General features: G+C 36.4%; 1 protein-coding gene across 2 annotated transcripts in view; it reads left to right on the top strand.

Annotated features, from left to right (window-relative positions):
* The window catches only part of LOC129048673 (protein kinase C-binding protein NELL1-like), a 462277-nt gene that overhangs the window by 401447 nt on the left and 39105 nt on the right, over nucleotides 1–21725 (top strand). The gene's annotated exons all lie outside the window — the stretch shown is intronic.

Raw genomic sequence — 21725 nt, 5'->3', positions numbered from 1 at the left:
AAAGCTGGAACTGGTCTGTGTTAGGATGACCCATTTTTTTTATTATTATACTTTAAGTTCTGGGATACATGTACAGAACGTGCAGGTTTGTTACATAGGTATACATGTGCCATGGTAGTTTGTTGCACCCATCAACCCGTCATCTCCATTAGGTATTTCTCTTAATGCTATCCCTCCCCTAGCCCCCCACCCCGCGATAGGCCCCAGTGTGTGATGTTCCCCTCCCTGTGTCCATGTGTTTTCATTGTTCAACTCTCACTTATAAGTGAGAACATGCAGTGTTTGGTTTTCTGTTCTTGTGTTAGTTTGCTGAGAATGATGGTTTACAGCTTCATCCATGTCCCTGCAGAGGACGTGAACTCAGGATGACCCATTTTGAACTTAATTGCACTCTTACAGTGCAATTTGAGCTTTCTTCAAGAGCCTTGAAGACTTCAGGGCAGGAGCCCTCCTCAGGGAACACAGAGGGATGCACTCAGTACTGCATCCTCAGTGTTAGCTTAGAAGCAGCAGATGGTGCTAGGAAAACCTTCCTGAGTCCCATACAGTGAAGGGAAAAAACCATCAGCTTTTCTTTCAGTCTTTTCTGTCACTTTCAAGAGCATCCTGCCACAGTCTCCATCAGTCAAAAACAGATGGAGCTGGAGAAATTGTCAGGCCTGGGAAGGTTTCCCTAAAACATAATTGTTTGGCAAAATTGCTTTTCTTTGTGTATGTGTCCATGTTTACAGGCTGCAGGGTGCCTTTCTTGAGCGAATGTGTCTCTCTGATAAACCAGATTCCTGGTCAAAATCAATTTCTGCTTATATGAAATCTAAACAATAAGAATAACAACAGCAATAAAGAACTTAGTTTTTTCCCCATTCACTATTTTGTAGGTTCTTCCTATATATCTTTCAAAACATGATTGCTTTCCATGATTTCAGAAGCAATACATTTTCATTACAGAAAAGTTGGAATGTAGAAAAATCTTAAAAATGAAATAAAACCATCCATAATCCTATTACCTAGAGATAAACCATAGTTAACATTTTGATTTGAACTCCTCCAATTTCTGCCTGTGTGTTTCCCTCTCTTTTTTTCTCTCTCTCTTACCCTTTCTCTGTAATATAAATATTTTTCTTTTTATAAAGTTAGGATAACAGCGTAGTTACTATTTGCCAACATTCTTTTTCAAATAGTAATAATATATTATTCAACCTTAAATATTCAAACCATAATTTTTAATGATTTCTTGCATTGTATCTTTTATGTACTGTAGTTATCTAATGTTTAATATTGTTTAAACACAGTGTTGTGATTATCGTGTATATATATTTTTGTGAGTATATTTATTATTTTTCTTACAGTATTTGGAATGGCTAAAGAAAATGGATTCTATCATTTTAAGGTTCTTCTTAAACCTCAGCTGTTAAACCTAATTTTTCCTCAAAAAAGTGTGTAACCATTTATATTCCACAGTATAGATAAGTGCTATTAGCCCTACCAGATTGTCTTCACTAATATAGTTTTTGACTTTGTTAATTTGGTAGGTAAACAAGTGACAGCCCATTTTTGTTTTAACTTACATTATTTTTATTGCTAATATATTAAACATTTTTGTATGCATATTATGCATTTTATTTCTTCTGTGAATTGCAAATTGATGTCCTTTGCTCATTTTTCTATTTGTGTATTCATCTTTGTCTTTTTTATTTTTATGGCTTAAAAGATGGTCACTTATTTCCTAAGTTTATAATTTGCCTCTTAATTTTCTTTAATGGTGTTCCTGAATTGTCAGACATTTTTGATTTATGTCAAACCCTTAAAATCTTTATCATCCTGCTTCTTTCCTTGCTTTTATAATTTGAAAGTCAGTCCTCACTGGTAGACTATTTTAATTTCTACACGATTTTGTAGTTTAATTTTAAAGAATTAATTGTTTAGTTGTGGCTTACCTTGCTTTATGGTGTGAGGTAGGTGTCTAATGTCATTATTTTTTTCTCAAATTGTTGATCAAATGTACCAGAACTACTTATTAAATAATCCTAATTTTATTGCCAATTTAAAATGTCTTTTATTATATGAAAAAATTATGTATACCTAAGTCAGCATTTTAGTTTTTGTAGCTTTATGCTGTGTTTTTAATATCAGGTTATACATATTTTTAGCTCAGCTTATTTTCAATTTTAATTTTTCTCTCTTTTTCCTTTAAAAATTGTTTTATTTTTGTTTTTAATTGATTTTTCTAGGTGTTTCTAATAGTTGTATCAAATTTCAAATATACATTTTAATTGGTATCGCATTAGATTTATAAATAGTTTTGAGAGTGCTAACACTTTCATGTGAACACAGTATCCCTCTTTTGCAAGTCAACTTCTGTATCCCTTAATAAAATTTTAAAGTTTATTTTCTTTTTCTAGACCTTACATAATTCTTTATAAATCTATTACTGTGTCTTTGGGCATCTGGTTCACTAATATGAATAGAAACCTTCTTTCTTCTCTTTTCTAATTGATTGTTGGTCTTATTTAGGAAGGATATTGACTTATGGTTTTATTTTTTGACTGATCTCATACTGAATGGAGGGAGTACCCAGGACGGACTGGTTAAACATGGCCGAGGTGGGAGAGGTGGGTCAGGGATGCCTCTCAAGGCAAAACACTGGGACATGGACTGTTCCTTTCATTTTCTATTCCTATACAGTTAAGGATTGTGTTGAGCATACCACAGAAGCTCAGTAAAAATCATTTAAAAATACTTTTTGGTTATTCAAATAATTCTTTTTTACTTCTGGTAATAATGAGGATGGGAAAGGAGGGCTAGATGGGAATATTGACTTCCACTCTGTATATTATGGAGTATTATAATATCTAGGTCAATGTATTACCAACTGCTAACAGTTACTGAGCACTATCAGTGGTCTAGGCTCTGGGCCAGACACTCATCATGGATTAATGCATTTAATCTTCACAACATGCTTATGAGGATATCCTCTATTTGAGGATAGAAAAGCTGAAGTGAGAGAGGTCCAGTAATTTGCCCACATCACAGAGACAGTAGGGATAGGGTCAGACTGAATGAAGCAGGGCAGCAGTTCAATAGCCCTGGCTCCTAAAGGCTGAGCTACATTGCTTCTTGGGCATTCCCCTCATGAAAGTTCCTTCCAAGAATAATATGACACATCATGTTATCCAGGACATTATGACATTGGCAAACAATAATACCTTATTTACTAACTTTTAGAAGTCAAACTGTTTATAGTTGGGATCTCAGGGTAAAGAGGTACTGTAGCAGAAAAACTTCCCCTCAGAAGTGAGGAGGTTTGGGTCCCTGTTTTACTCTTCATCTGACTCCTTATTAAGTCACCTTCCCTTTCTGACCTCGGTGTTGTCATCTAAAAAAATGAGGGAGGATTATGTAAATTTCAGGGAACTTTTTAGGAACACTAACACACTGTGGTTGTTATAATACAATCTTCTGGAATATAATATAATACAGTCTTCTGGAAAATCTACCTTTTAAAGGAACATTCATTTGAGACATGTATTTTCTCGCTGGACAGAAAGCTTATTCTTTTAACAAATCAATTACTTTAGCAAGCTCTTTTCTCCATTACATTACATTTTATGTTTTTATTAAAGCTTAAAATAAATGTTCCTGTAAACATAAATGCACATCAAATGAAAACTTCCATATTTGCCAATTCATAGAAGCACTGAATTTTAGAACATGAAAGTATATTAGAGATTATCTAGCACAGATAAGGAAACTGAAGCTCTGGGATCCTGAATTACTTCCTGAAATTACACAGGGAGTAAGTGGCAGAAATATGATTGAAAACCATGTTTGGCTTCTAGCTACAGCCTATATTATGACAGTGATTTCCACTGTAAAAATATTTGGGTAGCAAAAACCAAAAAAAATGAAGAAATTTCTAGGAGACAAAGGATAAGAAAAGGGATTTATGAGTCTTAAAGTTTGAAGGCTTGAAAAATAAAAGATAACAAACTTGCCATATATATGAGTGAGTGTATCCTTAATATATTAAGAACTTTGTCAAATCAATAAGAAAAAAGATAAACATGTAAATTTTAAAAATGGGGCAAAACAAAACATAAGAAGGCATTTCATAAGACATAAATGGCCCATTGAAAACTGTTAAATTTCTCTTCTAATCAAATATATGCAAATTAAAATGATTAGATGCATTTTTCATCTATCAAATAAGACAAGATTAGGTAAAGATCACACCAGCAGGAAAAAGGACACCCTCTCACTTTTCTTTTGGGAAGTGGATGGGAACTACTTTTTTTAGCAGAGAAATTTGTCAGTTTCATCAAGTGTCTTAAAATGTTGCATATCCTCTGAGCCAGCAATTTTACTCTTAGGAATTTATCTTTAGGAAGTGATTATGCTTGTTTGTAAATATATCAATATATTTATCTACCTATTATTTAAAATAGAAAAAGTCTTGAAACTATGTTTAGCGACAAGAAACTGGTCAAATGTATTAGTCTATATCCATACAATTAAAAAGTAGTATTTAAAATAATAATATAGAAAATATGCAATGAAAAGAAATGAACATTTGGTATATTATTATGTATACAAAACACAAGCTGCAGATGGGTGTTTAATTAAATTCCTATTTTAAAAAATTATACCAGTATTTAAAAATGTATCCCCAAAATATAAAAACTGACTATAGATTATGGATAATTTTTAAAATTTTGCCTATCTGTGTTTTTTAACTTTTCTATAAATTATTTTTATAATAATTTATAGCATAAAATTATTATATATGCTATAACATAATTTATAGCATAAAATTTATAGCAAAAATATAATAATAAGCATAAATTATTTTTATGCTAGGAAAAAATTAATACTAGAATTATTTCCAAACATGCTTACATGGTTTAAAGAAACTGTTATTATTTTATTCTTATACTTTCTCCTATAGGCAGAGTTTGTTGATTAAAACCTGCTATGTCAATTGTTTGCCATCTTTCAGAAGAGGAGGTTGAGTTTGAGCTTGAAATCTAGGCCATAGAAAGTCCCAGAAATATAAACAACATCACTGTGTACAAGGCTAAGGAGATTTTAATACTCACCAGTGGGCAGAGCTCTCATAATGTATAACTGATAGACTGATGGATAGAAAGACAGTTGTATGGATATGGGACCATGGAAAGCATATGAAACAAATCTGTACAAATTTGCTTTCTGTTTTAGGCATACAGATTCATAAGTTCATTACAATTTTTTAAAATGAGAATACATTTTGAGTTACTTTGCCTAAAAATGTATTGTCTTTATATCCTCCTTCAATTATAATAAAATAGTTTGGGTCTGACAGTCATCTTCTGAAATGAAAACATGATTTAATGAAATGACATATTCCAAGCTTTAAGTGAAGCAAATGTTTGGTTTAGCTTGTTTAAATTAAATCGTTGTTTTTCTTTGCTGTTATTAGTAAGCACACTTAATGTCATTTCTTGTTTCACACTGTGCATTTAGATGTATTATGGAAATAGGGTGGGAGACTTTGTAGCATTTTATCCTGCTTGCATAGTGACACTTAAGCGCTTGATTGGCAAAACTCTAATGGTGATGATATTTGTGTTTATCTTCTACTAGTAAAGAAGGGTGATCTTCTAGATCTAATATGAACATTTTCTTTCTGCACAGTGCCAAGTGCATTTTCTGTGGGTTTTGGGGGAGATATAATTAACTGAGATGTAGTGATATATTATTTATATAAACAGGGCTTTAGAACTCTAGAATATCTTATGGAAATGTGACATCTAATTTTGATGAGGGCACTTGGTCTTGCATTGAGTGTCAGAGGGACTAGCTTAGCTATGGGGCTTCCCACAGACTTATAGAACCTAATTTCTTTCATCTTTTCATTGTTATCTTTTTGGTTTTGTGTCAAGTTCCAGGATGAGAGTCATGATTTCTGTGCAAGTGGAAAATAAAATTGCATTGAATATGGACTCAGAGCCACCTTTGGTGGCCAATCATCATTTTTTTCTGATCTTCTCTGTTTGAGTACCATTGGCCTTTACATTCTCAACACTTAATAATGTACTGGCCACAGGATGAATTGTGAAATCCTGCTTATCCTTCAGGGCTCAGCGCAAATGGTACCCTTCTTTATGGTAGAACAGAGGTTTACATATGTTTCACCTTTTTTATGGCAGTTGCATTTTCTTAACTCTCCATCTCTACATCTACACTTTGAGTTTCCAAGCTTCCTGAGGGCACAGAACAAGGTTTTTTTTTTTTTTTTTTTTTTTTTCAAATTTTTATCTGCAGATAAAAAATGTACCTAACTCATAGTCAATACTCAGTGAACATTTGCTGCCTTTGCTGACTGGAACCTTGGGATTTTTCCAGCAGCTTTTCGTACTTCATTCTGAATCCATTCTAAGAAAGCCTTTCTTAAATGCACCCTTCACCCTTACTCCCCAAGAAGAATCTTTCCTCTTCTCTTGGATTTTAGTCCTGATGATACCAAAGGGCATCCCAACAAGAAAGTATCAATTAACCTGGTATAATATTTTATTCCACCAAGCCATAGAAAAATTGGTATTTTACCAACTTGGAGAAATTAAAAGCTTTTTACTTTCTGACATACATCAGGGTCTGAAAGTGATTAACATAATATGACTTAATTCCCCTACTCTGGGAGAGTTGTCATCTCTTCTATGCCCTATAGGACCCTAGGAATAACAGAGCATGGGGATGAATAAATAGGTTTGCCTTTCGCTACTGCATCTTCCTTTGCTGCTACTGGAATTAAGTAGAATAAGCTTTTGCTGAGTCAGAGGTTGGAGCTATGTACTTAAATTAAAAAATTCAGTTCATCTTATGACATCTTGTGATTATGGTTGTGCATAAATATGCCAATATATTTCTCTATTATTTAAAATAGAGAAAGTCTTGAAACAATGTCTAGTAACAAGAAACTGGTCAAATTTATTAAAAAGCTCTTATTTTCTCAAGAGCCCATCTGCCTGGACCCAGCACACTAGCCATAGTAGCGTGCCTTATGCTAATGAACCACATTGGGTTAGGCACATTAATTAGGTAAATAGGGCCTTGGTGTCACTCTCTGCTTCTGCTGGGAAGACCATGCTGTCACCATTCATTTCTACAAGCCGTATCTGTAGCTGTAGCCTCACTTGGCACAGCTATGGCTCTGAATTCCCACAGCCTGGTCTTGAATCTTGACTCTGCTACTTATTATTTTTGGGACACTGGGCAAGTCACTTAACCTCTCTGAGTCTCAATTTCTCCTTCTGTATTATGAAAATTTTATTTCCTTCATAGGATTGTTGTGATTATTAAATCAAACTATACATGCTAATAGCCTGTAAACACTTAAAAACCTTAGCTGTTGTTAATTAATAAGTTCAGTCATTTGCTTCCTGTGAATATGTGCCTTAGCTATGCCATCATTATTATGGGGGATTGTCTTTGTGTGTGTGTATGTTTCTATATAACATTGCAACCTAGTTCTCATTATACTTGCTGACATCTGGTAAGATGTTATATTATTGATTTCAGCATTCCATTATGTAGCAAATAATGAACCAGAGTGTTGGGAGAAGTGGAGTACAAAAGAAGAAAATTCTTGAATTGTCTAGGACTAGCTCCATTATCTCTGAAAGCACTTGTGTTTGTGGACATCCCCCACCTTTGTTTTTTTTTTTTTTTTTTTTTTGGAGACAGAGTCTCCAGAGTCTCACTTTGTCGCCCAGGCTGGAGTGCAATGGCACGATCTCCGCTCACTGCAACCTTTGCCTCCCGGGTTCAAGTGATTCTCCTGCCTCAGCCTCCTGAGTAGCTGGAATTACAGGCATGCTCAGCCTGCTGATTAGCTGGGATTACAGGCGTGCACCACTACGCCTGGCTAATTTTTGTATTTTTTAGCAGAGATGGGGTTTCACCCTGTTGGTCAGGCAGGACTTGAACTCCTGACCCCGTGATCCACCCGCCTCGGCATCCCAAAGTACTGGGATTACAGGCATGAGCCATCACGTCTGGCCCCACCCTTTCTTTTTTATACCTAAAGGGACTTTGATATTGCAAAGCCTAACAACCAGCCTAAATCTGCTGGTAGATGTGTTAGTTCTTCCTACTATGCATTAACCACAGATTTAAATCCTGGGGATACAACAGAAAACAAGACAGATAAAGCCTGAGTTCACATGGAGCTTATATTCTGGTGGAGCCAGACAGTAGGCAAACACGTAAGTAAAGAGCGTATGTATGTGTGTAAAATGATTTCAAGTCATGATAAAACACTAAATCAACCAGAATAATGAAATAGAATTGACTGGAGTGGAGTGACAGTAGGATTGGCTTTATCAAAGAGATCAGGGAAGACTTCACTGAGGAAGTGATATTTCAGTAGAACTTTGAAGGGTACACAGGAGTTGGCCAGATAAAAAAGAAGGAGAAAGCTGTTCCACTGTAGAGTTTTAGTTAAGAAGTTAGACTTTGGGGCCAGATCCACTTTTGACTAGCTAGCCTTGGACAAGGTATTTAACCTCATTATACTTTTGTCTACCCATCTGAAAAAGGGATTTGCTATAAGGATTAGATTAAAATATATTTCTTACATTGCTCGATTTGGTGCCTTGATCAAGAAACATGAACTGTCATTAACATTTGCAAGGGTCTTAGAGTGAGAGAAAGGGAGATAGTCTTCGCTTATACTTCGGATTTTGCTGTCGATGGTAGAGAAGCAAAAGTCTGTTTTTGCTTCTCCTCCAGAGAACTGGAAGTGGGAGCATTTATGCTCCTTTCTCACTCACCTCTCCAATTAGGTTGGTAACAGTCTGAGACATTAACTGAGCCATGTTTTATTAGATGAGGTAAATCTCTTTAGGAATGGTCTGTGTTCTTTTCAATTAGCTGAACTCTCATTCTTCCTCCAACTCAGCCTTAGTCTTTCTATTCTCTCTCCTTGAAGGGAGTGAGTTAGGCAGGACTTGCCTCAGACCGTACATTCTCCAGATTGTCTACTTGCAACTGGTTGGTCTACTTTTCCCCAAGGTAGTTTCAAATGTTTAGAACTATGCATCCGATATGCTGGCCACTAACCACTGTGGTTATTGATAGCACTTGAAATTTGGTTAGTTGAATTTGAGATGTGTTATAAGTGTAAAATGCACACTACATTTTCATAAATTAATGTGAAAAAGTAAAATCATTAATAATTTTTTAGTATTGATTACAACTTAGGCTAATATCTAAGACATAGTTGGTTACATAAAATATATAATGAACATTAGCTTTTTCTTTTTGAATTAGTTAACGGTGATTACTGAAAAACTTAAAATTACATAGGTGGTTCGGATTTGAGGCTTATATTTCTTTTGAGTAGTGCTCATCTAGAAGTACGAGAAGACTAGAAGGTTCCATTCTCCCTTAGGTCTAAGCCACAGTTGTCAATCCAGTTTTAATAAATCTATTAATTAGAAAGCTTTTGGCTAAACTTTCTTTTCTGTTTCATGATCTAGTTATAAACCAAAAGGTAGAAGGAGTGAACTTTGGTTCACTTGCCTTTAGTATTTGAGGCACTATATTCCAACATCAGTTGGTATACTGCAATTCAGTTCTGGCACTAACCCCCTGGAATTACCATTGATCCTACAAGCTAAAGGGCACATTCCACAGCAAGACTGCCCTCATTTCAGACTAATTGACTATAAATCTGGGGATTCTTATGGCCTTCCCTGGGCTTGATAATTCATGGGAACAAATCACAGAATTCAGGCAAGTTCTACAGTTATGATTATAGTTTTCCTTTTTTGTTTGTTTGTTTATTTATTTATTTATTTATTTTTTAGATAGAGTCTCACTCTGTCACCCAGGCTGGGGTGCATTGGCACAATCTCAGCTCACTGCAACCTCTGCCTCCTGGGTTCAAGCGATTCTCATCCCTTAGCCTCCCAAGTAGCTGGGATTACAGGCGTATGCCACCAGGCCCAGCTAATGTGTGTGTGTGTGTGTGTGTGTGTGTGTGTGTATGTGTATGTGTATTTTTAGTAGAGATGGGGTTTCACCATGTTGGCCAGGCTGGTCTTGAACTCCTGAGCTCCAGTGATCCTGCTGCCTCAGACTCCTGAAGTGCTAGGATTACAGATGTGAGCCACTAGGCCCAGCTGATTATAGTTTTGTTAAGAAGAATACAAATCAGGAACAGTTAAATGATGAGACACAGAAGGTGAATTCTGGGAGAGGCCCTAGCACAGAGCTTCCATGGCTTCTTCCCCTGGAATCAGGGAGCAACAACCTCTTGGCACACTGAGGTGTTCACCAACCAGGAAGCTCCACTGAGCTTCAGTGTCCAGAGGTTTTACTGGAGTTTTATTACACAGGCATGGTTGATTGAATCACTGACCATTTGATTGAACTCAATCTCTAGTCCCCCTTCTCTCCCTGGAGGTCAAATTTCTTCAAAATCCCAACCCTCTATATGCTTCTTCTTTTTGGTGACCAGCCCCAACCCTGACGTTATCTAGGGGTCCACCATGAGTTATCTCATTAGCATAAACACATGTGTGATACAGGAGGCTCATATATAACAAAGACACACTTATATTACTTGAGAAATTTCAAGGATTTTAGAAGCTCTGTGCCAGGAGCCTGAAACAAAAACCAGACAAATTCTTTGTAACACAACAGACTGAAAAGTGCAATATGAGAAGAGCAAAAAGACTAATTCACCATTTAACTAATGTTTATTGAGCTGCATTTTTCTAGACACTTCAGATATATTAGTGAATATCAAACATTCCTGTTCTAGAACCTTACATTCCAGCAGGTGAGACAGACAACAATAAACAAACTAACTAATAAATCAATTATAAAAACTATTTGAAGTTGGTGCTATGGGAGAAAGCAAAAATAAAACAGATTGTCAGTGTTGGTGTGGTGTGATTGGCAAACTGTGGGTTGTAATTTATAATACACTGGTCAGTGTAGATCTTCTAGGAGAGTGGCACTGAAGCAAAGACTTGAAGGAAGTGATGGAGTTAGCCTTGCAGCAATCATGGAGAAGAGTATTTTAGTCAAGGAAACAGCCAGTGCAACGGGCTGAAAGCAAGTATGTTTCTGTCATAGTCAGGAAACAGCTAGAAGGGCCTTGTAACCAGAGCCAGGGAAGACAGTGGGAGAGGAGAGAAATAGAGGCAGCAAGGGGCCAGATGGTGTAGGGCCTCATAGACCACTATGTAGTCTTTGGCTTTTTTCTGAGTGAATCCTTTCATTTGGAGAATGGCACTAACTTCCTCTTTAATAAATTTACACAGGCTGCAGTGGTAAAAACGGACTATAACAAGAATAAAAGGAAGACTAATTTTGAGGCAGTTGTCATTTTCCAGGCTTGAGTTGATAGTGTTCAGAACAGGGTGTTAAGAGAGGAGGGGGTGACAATCGGTCAGGTTTTGGATATGTTTTGAAGCTAGAGCCAATAGGATTTCCTTCGAAATTGAAAAGTGAGGGGTTGAGTAGTCCAAGGTAAGACTGGGTACTGGATGTCTTTTAGGCTATGGTAAAAAGTTCAGATTTTATCCTGTGTGCAATGGAAAGCTGCTGAAGAGTGTAAGCTGAGTAGCCGGATTATATTAGCATATTATAAAAGTCACTCTGGAGGTTCTATGGAGGAAGAATGGGAAAGTGGGGAAGAGTGGAGAGTGTGGGGTGGAGAGGTAGCATTTAAACTCCTTGTAGGTATTAAATGCTCTTACGTTAGAGGACCCATCTCATTTCATATTAGACATTAAAACACACCCACATCTCCTATTAAATAGCAATTTTGCTATAAAAATTTTAAAGCAGTTTAATAATTTTGCCTGTGAAATTATTTGACCCAGATTACCCATTTAATTCACAAATCACTTTGATTCCTCAGCAATCATTATGCATACTTAAGTGAGAAAATCTGACCTACAAGTTGATTTCAGATGTAAACATATTTTTTACAATTTGTAATTTTTAACAATGTAGAATTTAATGATACAGTGGTACATTTTGTAGACAAATCAACACATCTTAATATTGATTATGTCTGATTATGTCATTTTCTTTTTGTATTTTTGAGCACATACTTTCTTTTATACAGGTCTCTAAGGTTTTTATAGGCTCCTAAAAACCTTATAGGCTCATAAGCCTAATGGATTAAATGACTTTGGATACCCCGAGAACAGTTAGAAAGCTGTGTTGTCTGAGAGGGACCTTTAAAAGGATCTGGTTTTCACTAGCTTCATAAAGGCAGGATTTTAGAGAAATCCAAGTGTTTACCATGTTCTAGGGTTTGTTATATAATTTCTACATTCATTTTTCAGAAGTTACCTTCTGTTTCTTGTACAACTTATCCTGAACTTGCTAGAATGATTGGATGATTTTGCTCCTGGACTTGATTTGCTATAATATGGTCTGTTCATGTCATCATGGAACTATTTTCCACCCTGATTCAGTGAGGATGTCTATAGAATTATTAAGAGGCTGAAAAAAAGACAGAAAACATTGATTTTGTTTTTACCACCCTTGATAATGGATTCTCTTTTTATTTTCCTGATAACCTGGCATTGGATTGCATACGTTGAATTCAAAGAGAAATCTAGTCCTAGCTATATTATACAGGGCTAGATGTTAACTGTGGAGTAAATAATTCTAAGGGGACACTGCTCATTTTAACTCTGAATTCACTTTCAGTTACTATAAAATGGCAAAAGATTTTGCAATGAATATGCAAAGAAATGTCTTTTCTGCATTCAATTGAATAAGTGCTTTTGTGATTAAATGTTTTGATATTGTATGTGCTACACAAGAAAGAGGAAATAGTTAAGAAAAATCAAACTAGAATTTTTAAAGATCAAGTCATTTTCCTCTTGTTCATCAGCATGGACTTGCTAGGACCATTTATAAATACTTGTTCCTTTGTAGGGGAACTCACCGATGTCTACCCTACATGTTCCTAATTCAGTTGTAATTTTGAATATTACAGTTTATCTGATTTGCAGCCTATTCCTGAGTGGTATTCTTAGTTTCACTTTTAAATGAATACGGTTCATCAGATTTGATTGTTCTTTTGTGCCCATTTGCTTTGGAGTCCTTGCTAGTAATGAAACAAAAGGCTTTTCAGATGGATATTTGAGTGATGAATGATGACACCTTTTTCTCTTTACCTTACTTTAAGCTGCCAATCTCTTCACAAAGACATTATGTCTCCCTGTTCTCTTAGTACACCACTTTCATTGCTGTGATAGAAAATCTTAACAGTCAGCACTGAAATTGCCTTCTTCACGTGATCATCTCACACTTTGCATGGATAGTTGCCTATAATAAGTATTTTACTTTCTTCTCTTACTGTATTAGTGGAGTTGGTAGCAGGATGATTTTTTGGCCTTTATTTTTGTTTTAAATATAACATAAAAAAGTACAAAAGGAAATAATCAAAAATATGGGCTAGGGATTTAGACTTTTCAAGCCACAGCTTTTCCTTTCTCTGGGTACTTTGGGCAAATTAATTTATTTCTCCCTGTGTTCATCAGCTCACTAATCTGTAAAATAAAGGTTGCTATCATTCATTCAATGCATATTTATTAGAATGCCTGTCTTTCAGGAAGTATTCTAGGTACTGAGTATATATAACAGTGAATAAAAGAGTTCCAGGTCCAGTGTGGTGGCTCATGACTGTAATCTCAGCACTTTGGGAGGCCGAGGTGGGCAGATCACTTGAGGTCAGGAATTAGAAACCAGCCTGCTCAGCAACATGGTGAAACCTTGTCTCTACTAAAAATACAAAAGTTAGCTGGGTGTGATGGTGCACGCTTGTAATCCCAGCTACTTGGGAGGCTGAGGCAGGAGGGTCGCTTGAACCCAGGAGGCAGGGGTTGTAGTGAGCCAAGATTGCACCACTGCATTCCAACCTGAGCGACAGAGTGAGACTCCATTGCAAAAAAATTAAAAAAGTAAATAAATAAAGAGAGTTCCTACCCTCTTGGAGTTACCTTTTATTAAGGCGTGAAGGAGACAGCAAGTGAGACCATCTGACACATACATTCCTTCATATAATGCTATTTCTTTTTACCTTTTCTCCCTTCACAATAAGGAATTAGCTTCATGAAAGTATATTTATAATTATTATTTTTATGCTTCATTTTTGTTGCTTTGCTTTCAAATCTGAAAGGGGAATTTGTGGTGAAGTTGTAACTTTTAAACATAGGAGTTCCTAACAAGTACAAGGAAAGGAAATGATTAGGAGAAATTTCTGGACAGCACTTGAGTCGAATGTCCTAGATTCTGACTGCCTGGGAGAGTTAAAATCTTCTAATTTTGCAAACATGATATTTTTTTAAAGTCTTGTATTTTAAAGTAATGTTCAAAAATCCCACTGGCCCAGTCTGGGATGTAACACTACTATCTCTAATTAGAGTAAGGCTTGCTCTTCCGAGACCTGTATGCTGGGAGGAAGACAATTCACAGTGCTCAGAGGAATATCTTCAGAAATGTTTTTGACCGAACGAAAAACTGATGAAGAAATTTTACAGAGAGGAAGTTCTCTTTCCTTGGAGAAAAAGATGTGTTAACAAAAGAGTCTGAAAACTAACTGCAGGTGAATTGCAAAATGCTTTAGAGAGCATTGGCTTAGTATATACCATGAATAAGATATATTTCTAAAATAGTATAATCTGTATTCTTTAACAGATTTGTCACTTTGTTTAGAACTCTATTCTAGGCCGGGCATGGTGGCTCACGCCTGTAATCTCAGCACTTTGGGAGGCCAAGATGGATGGATCACTTGAGGTCAGGAGTTCAAGACCAGCCTGGCCAACATGGTGAAACCTGGTCTCTACTAAAAATATAAAAATTCGCCGGGTGTGGTGGCACACACCTGCAATCCCAGCTACTTGGGAGGTTGAGGCAGGAGAATCACTTGAACCAAGGAGGTGGAGGTTGTAGTGAGCCGAGATCGCATCACTGCACTCCAGCCTGGGCAACAGAGTGAGACGCCATCTCAAAAAAAAAAAAAAAAAAAAAAAAGACCTTTATTCTAGAACTATATTCTTTAACAGATTTGTTGCTTTAAGTAAAGTAAATTTTTCTCATAGATGGAGATGTATTCATTCTGGTGTCTAGTGGCCTTTGGATGTATCCTAGACCCTGTGCCTGGACGAATGGAAGTCTTTGTGCAAGAAGGGCCCTATTGATATAAATGATGGCTAACATTTCTGGGGCGCATATCATGTGGTATGTTCAGTTTTATACCTTTTACTTATATTACCTCATTTAATCATCACAACATTCTCTCCATTTTAGAAATAAACATAAAAGGCTTAACTAATTTGCCCAAGACCATGGAGTTAATAAATAGTAGAGTCAGAATTTAAAGTAGGACCATCTGAGTCAAGTCTACTCTTTCCACTTCATTAGACAGACAACGGATAATTCTATATGGATTAGAATCCACTGAGTGGCCTGGAATAAATGTAGACATTGAATAGGAACTTGCTATATTAGTCTGTTTCTTACGCTTTTCTCACTTCTCTTTGCCCTTCAACACACATATACACACTGAGAACACACATAATACTTGAAAACACATTTGTATGCAGAGATAAATGGGTGCAGCCAGTGGGCAGGGCTGCTGAGCAAAAAGGCCAGTCTACCGATAATGCAAATTGTTTGCTATTGACAATTAGATTCAGGAACCTAAGTGCCTCCAATAGCTGTGCAGTGTGGCTAGAGGTGCATTGAATAAATACTTGGGGCTGAATTAATTGAGCAGAACTACCTTTTGAATACCTTAAGTTTGCCTGAAGGAAATCTTCAGGGCCTTGGAGAGTGCTTAATATTTATTAAATAAATGAGGCTTTTGGGGCCTGGGGAGCCCCTAAATTAAGGCAGTGACAAAGGGAATGGATTAGCTCTAAACATGCGTGTATACATAAATGTACACATTCCTTTGGAGTCCACATTTCTTTGGACTGAAATCCTACAGAATACAACCAGACACTGCTTTTCGTTCAGAATTTTCTTTCTTGTGGAAACACTCCATTTGGCTCTCGCAATTTGGATTTGAAAGTAGTGAATGTCTGTCCATTTGTCATGAACAGAAGGCCTTAGAATTTGGACACAGGAAGAATAGCTAATGGATGCTGGGCTTAATACCTTGGTGATGAGATGATCTGTGCAGGAAACCACCAGGACACATGTTTACCTATGTAACAAACCTGTACGTCCTGCACATGTACCCTTGAACTTAAAATAAAAGTTAGAAAAAATAAAAAAGAAAGAAAACAGATGTGTTTGTTCTTCAACTCTTTTGAATGGTTTATTGCATGGAAAATTGTTACTCACAGTATCATCCATTTACAGTGAGAGCTTCTATAAGTTGTCAACACTACTTCAAGACATCAATAAGCGGAGTCTTTGGATATTACTGATGGCTGGCACCTGACTTAATAGAGGGACTGGCACTCTGGAGGGAGGGGGAATGGAAGGGAAGCAACATGGGGAGTAAAATCTATGCATTTAGTCCAGTAAGTCCCACCCTTTCGTGAAGTTGTTTGACCTGATGTTATCTAATTAAAGCTACTCTTCCACACAAAGCATTGTGTGACATATATATTTAAAATTATTTTTAAAATTAACTTGATTTTTGGTTTGAAGTATTATTTGTAGAATTTTAGTATCTTTCTTGACTGAAATGATTGTGATACTGTAGGGTGGGAATCGCCGATTAAGGGCCAGTGGTGTAGACTAGAAAAATATGGATTTTGCAGGCAGGAGGCCAGGCTCCCCTCTCAATTTCACCACTTGCTGTCTGTGTGACCCTGTTTGGGAAAACCATGTAACCTTTCTGAGCTTCTTTAAGCTTTAAAAAAGTTGAAATGTGTGGGCACAAAGCCCAACACAGAGTAAGTGCCCTATAAATCCTTACTTTCATTCCTTCCCTTCTTTCAAATAGGTAGACACTCATAGATAATAATGATGCTGTCGGGAACCACGTGCTAACGTATATTGGAGGGACAAAATAGTTTCCTTGCCTGAAATGACAGGTTTGCTCATCTCACACCTCAACTAACCTACTTACTGAGTCGCTCCAAGGCTGTTTTTTTTTTTTCTTTGAAGTAGCCTGATGCCAAACATATGCTGACAGTGATTTCAATATGGAGCATTGTACTAAATTAAATGAGAAGAAAACTCAAAGGCAGCTGGATGTACACTAGTATCTATACATATCTTGTCTCCTTGGAGGTTTTCTCATTTAATAGAGATAGAAAATTTCAGGAGTTAAACTGCCCTTATAAAGAAACGAAGGTTTTAAAATTGGTAGACTTGGTGTTTGAGGATCCTGGTTGAACTTTAATCTAGAGTTTTTTATACTCCAAATGGTGTTGTAAGGTTGGCTTCTCAGAGCCAAAAGGAATTAGAGCCAAAAGGAATTAGAAAACCAGATGATGGGGCTGATTCAATAGCAGTAAATCTTATTGCCATTCCAGGGGCTCCGTGAGGATTCTGCTACTAAAATTGAACAATATTTTTCCTAATTTGTAAAAAAATACATTAATACACAGAATGTGCTTATTTTCTAGGTTTGTATCCATGCTTTTTCTTAATTTTGGCACCTCCTGTTTCTTACCTTTTCCAGAGTCTTGTGCGAGCCGAACATATACCATTCAGCACAATATTATTTGAGTATAATGTTTCAATAGTTCATGATGAGTTGCAGAGCAACCATGACATTCAAGTTAGCGTCTCATAAAATCTGAGAATCATTGTCTGAGATTTGAGCCTAAATATGCCTTAAAAAGCATCTTTAAGTAGGAGTGACCTTAGCCAGGTCAACTATCCCTCTTGCCAGATGGAAAATAGCAGAAAAATATTTTTTCTCTCCCTTATTCTGACAACAGGGAGCTCTACTTATCATGCTTACTTAAAAACCGACAAACACATCTCCCATTGTAAAGACACTAAACATTTTAAGTGCTAACCTTGTTTTTAGCCCTCCTACTTCATATAGTCCAGGTTTGCCTCAGAATCTCAGAACATCAGCATAGCTATGAGGTTAAGAGTGTAGTTTTGCAGTCAGGGTGACTTGGTTTTAAATCCTGCCCCATTCACTCTGTAATCTTGGGCAAATTTGGGGCCTCAGTTTTATTATTTGCAAAATATAAGTAGTAGCACCTCACTAGTAAGTTTGTTGTGACGATAAATAAATTAATAAGCTAGAATTGCATACTCTTTTTGGAGAAAGGATCACCTCTGGTGTGAACATTGCAGTAACCCCAGTGCCCATAGCATATACTCAGTAAATATTACATAAGAAAATTAATGGATAATGCATCTTAAGCAATTAGCAACATGTCTGTACATATTGGCCTCTCAATAAATAGTAAAGATGGCAATAATAATAATGGTAGTTGTATCGTTAGCATTAAGTTACTACATCTTTTGAAATAAATTTTGAAAAACTACAAAGAATATTTTGCGGCTGGAAGGAAGACTGGGTATGTTTAAAATGACATTTCCCAAGGCAGCCTCCTAAACTTCAATGCCCTTTTCATATCATCAGTGTAGCTTTGGACAAAACAGTCTCTGGCCATCTCTTATTTCATAAGGCCAAACTTTGAGAATAATCTGATTTCCAGTCTCCCTCTCTTGCAAGCCGTGTTTCCAGACTGTTGAGTGGCTCCTGGAAGCAGCAGGTGGTTCATGGATGCAGACATCAGGAATCAAAGCTTGGCTCTAAGAGGGGAGAAGATGGAAAGTTCTTTGAGTCCTTTTGGCTGAATAGGTGTCTTAATGAGATGATCACTCCAGGAAGCATTTCTATTTCCTTCCCTTAAATAATGAGAGTATCTTTGAGTGAATGTATTTACCTTCCTTCAGGCTTAGTTTCTCTGATGTCTGTGTAGGGTTTCTTTTATCTCTGATGACTCACTTTGTCTCACAACAATGATCAGGGTCTTCATTATGCTGCCCAATTTGGTAGCAGAAGCCCATGAGAAGCAAAAATTTGGAAGCCACAATCTTCTCATTATCATGGAGATTAGGTTGCCTTGTCAACAATATATGCAGAAGAAAATAAATTTAAGCTAGCAACTAAGATATATTTATCAAGACCTGGTCTATTAACTTGTTTAGCTTTGTTGTGCAAGCCATTCAAGTTTCTAATGTGGCAGGTGAACTTTTGGGTAGCTTATGTTGCTAATAGCCAAATGGCATACAATAATCAAAGCAATAAATGTGGGTATTATTAAGCACAAGTGCAATGGCCCGAAATAGAATTGCTGAGTGCTTATAAGTTACTCTATTATTATTTGAAGGAAAGAACAATCCAAGTTGAAATATGGAAGCTACACACCACACAGTTCTTTCACTATTATTGTCCTGTATAAGGTGATCTCTGGGTTTTATTTATAATTCTCAGGTAAGTTGTTTTTTCTCCGCAGCTGCAGAACTCAGTCTTGAATTCCATTTTCATTTTAAACATCAATAGTTGATTGTATAAGGGCATTCTTCATGCTGCAAGTTCTTGGCATTTTCTATGAGGAATATAGCACAGTAACAATTCTTCGTAGGGATGGGAGAAATAAAACACGACAGACTAAAGATAGGTAGTTAAGTTGTAGCAAAACCCAGCATATAAAGCTTGGCGAAGATTTATACAGAGAAACAAAACTACTGTTCATGCCAGAGAAATCAGTAAAGAGGAACTGAAAAAGAAGTGAAGAACGTATGCTTCAAAGCTATAATGAGACTTGGCTGCCTCAGGCAATATCAGTAAGGAATAACATGCCCTAATTTTGTTGTCTTAGAAGCAAAACATTTCTTTTTCTGTTGATTATTCAGAATATGTGCCATTAGCCATATGTGTACATTTTAGTCAGCAATACAGCTGTAGCCCACATTTCATTAACATGTGTTCTGCTTCCTGCTCAAACACACAACACGCAGACATGTGTCCCTGACCTTTTAATCTAGCTTGCTCTTTCTTCCTTCATTTCCCCATTGTTTATAATAGCAAACTCCCTGAACCCTCTCCTAGACCACCTCCCTCCTTTTTCTATGTTGCTGACATTGTAGGTGTCTCGTCAGTTTGGTAGAAGATGTCTTGGAATAGAGCCTCTCAAAACCTGGAAATTACGTTGAGTCTGTTTGATCTGATTACCTTGGAGGCAGATGACAAACTTTCATCAGCTCTAGCATTTTGTAAATAATCTTTGGTAATCATCGTAGGTCATCTTTGAGTAGATTACTTGGGATTCATCTAGAGTCTCAGTGCCTGGAGATTTTAAAGAAAAAATCAGAGGGTACACGTTCCAGGATGGCTTGGGTCAGTTTGCTGAATGGAAGAAGAAAAATACAGATATACACCAATTTTGGGTCCATTGTGGTCTGACAATTTTGGGAAACTGTGGTTGGATATATATGGATGTCAGCAAGTACAACTTATCTAATGAATGAGTTGATTTTCAAGCTGAGTCCTTGTGTAATGGCTTAGTGTTGAGCCAAAGAAATGCCAGACCTTTGAATCTGCATGTCTTCATGGATAGGGCAAGACCTTGATGCTTAAAGCCCATGTATGGCATCACAGCTGTATGTAATCAAAGACTACTTGGTGGGGTCTGAAGGTAATACAAGTTCACAGAACCAAATGTTATTATGAACAAGCACAGTCAGGGAAGGCTTCCTGGAGAAAGTAGCATTTGCAATGAGATTTGAAGGAAGTAAAATGAAAACATTAAAAGTAGTTGAGTTGTTTCATTATTTTACATTTTAGTAATATATTTCTAAACATTACTTCGGTTGCTAGATTCAACGAATTAATTCGAGTGCTATAAATAGAAAATGAATAAATTTTTCAATTACCTGTTTAGAAATGTACAAAGAGAATGGAGGTAGTTTTAAAGAGGCTTCTTTTAGGCAAAAGGAAAAAAAAAAGATTTAAGCTAAAGAATATAGGAAACTACCTTATTCCAATAGGTGTTGAATGTCAAGTAGTCAGAAATTTTTTTAAAATTGGAATTATATGCTGGAAAACTAGAGGAAGGCTGGAAAAGTCAGAGTCTTTAAGCCTTATTAGTTGAGGATGAGTTTTTGTGTCAAATTACATTTCTAAGAGAATAAGATCCTTGCGACTCAAGATGTGGTTCTGGGACCAGTAACATCAGCATAAACTGGGATTCTATTAAAAATACATAATCTGAGTACCCTCCCAGACCTACTGAATCAGATTCTGCATATTAACGAGACTCCTGGATCATTTGTACACACTTTAACATTTGAGAAGCAGCAGCATTCTTAGGTGGACAGCCTGTTGTAATGCTGTGGTACCCAGCTGATAATCAGCAGAATAATCTAGGTGGTATTTGTTAAATTTAATTAAATTTTTTTTTTAACAGTAACTCAGATCTAATGAGTCAGAAGTTGGGGGCTATGGTGCGCAGAGGTTGTAGAAATTGTATTACATGTAATATATAGGTTTCTACATTTCAAAGAGCTCCACAGGCAATTCTGGTAATCCAGGTTTGGATGCTGCTGATGTATGAGACTAGAGTAGTGATTCACAACTCTAACTGCTCTCTAGAATCATTTGTGATGTTTAAAAAATATATAATGCTAGGTTCAGTCCTCCAGAGATACTGATTTAATTAGCCTTGGGTGGAATTTACACATGTGTTTTTTTTTAAAGCAGACTTACTTAGATATAA

Source organism: Pongo abelii, chromosome 9 (genome assembly GCF_028885655.2).
Source record: "Pongo abelii isolate AG06213 chromosome 9, NHGRI_mPonAbe1-v2.0_pri, whole genome shotgun sequence".
In the NCBI taxonomy this organism is placed as follows: Eukaryota; Metazoa; Chordata; class Mammalia; order Primates; family Hominidae; genus Pongo; species Pongo abelii.
The sequence above is the reverse complement of the archived record's forward strand: the minus strand, read 5'-3'. Positions and strand labels throughout refer to the sequence as shown.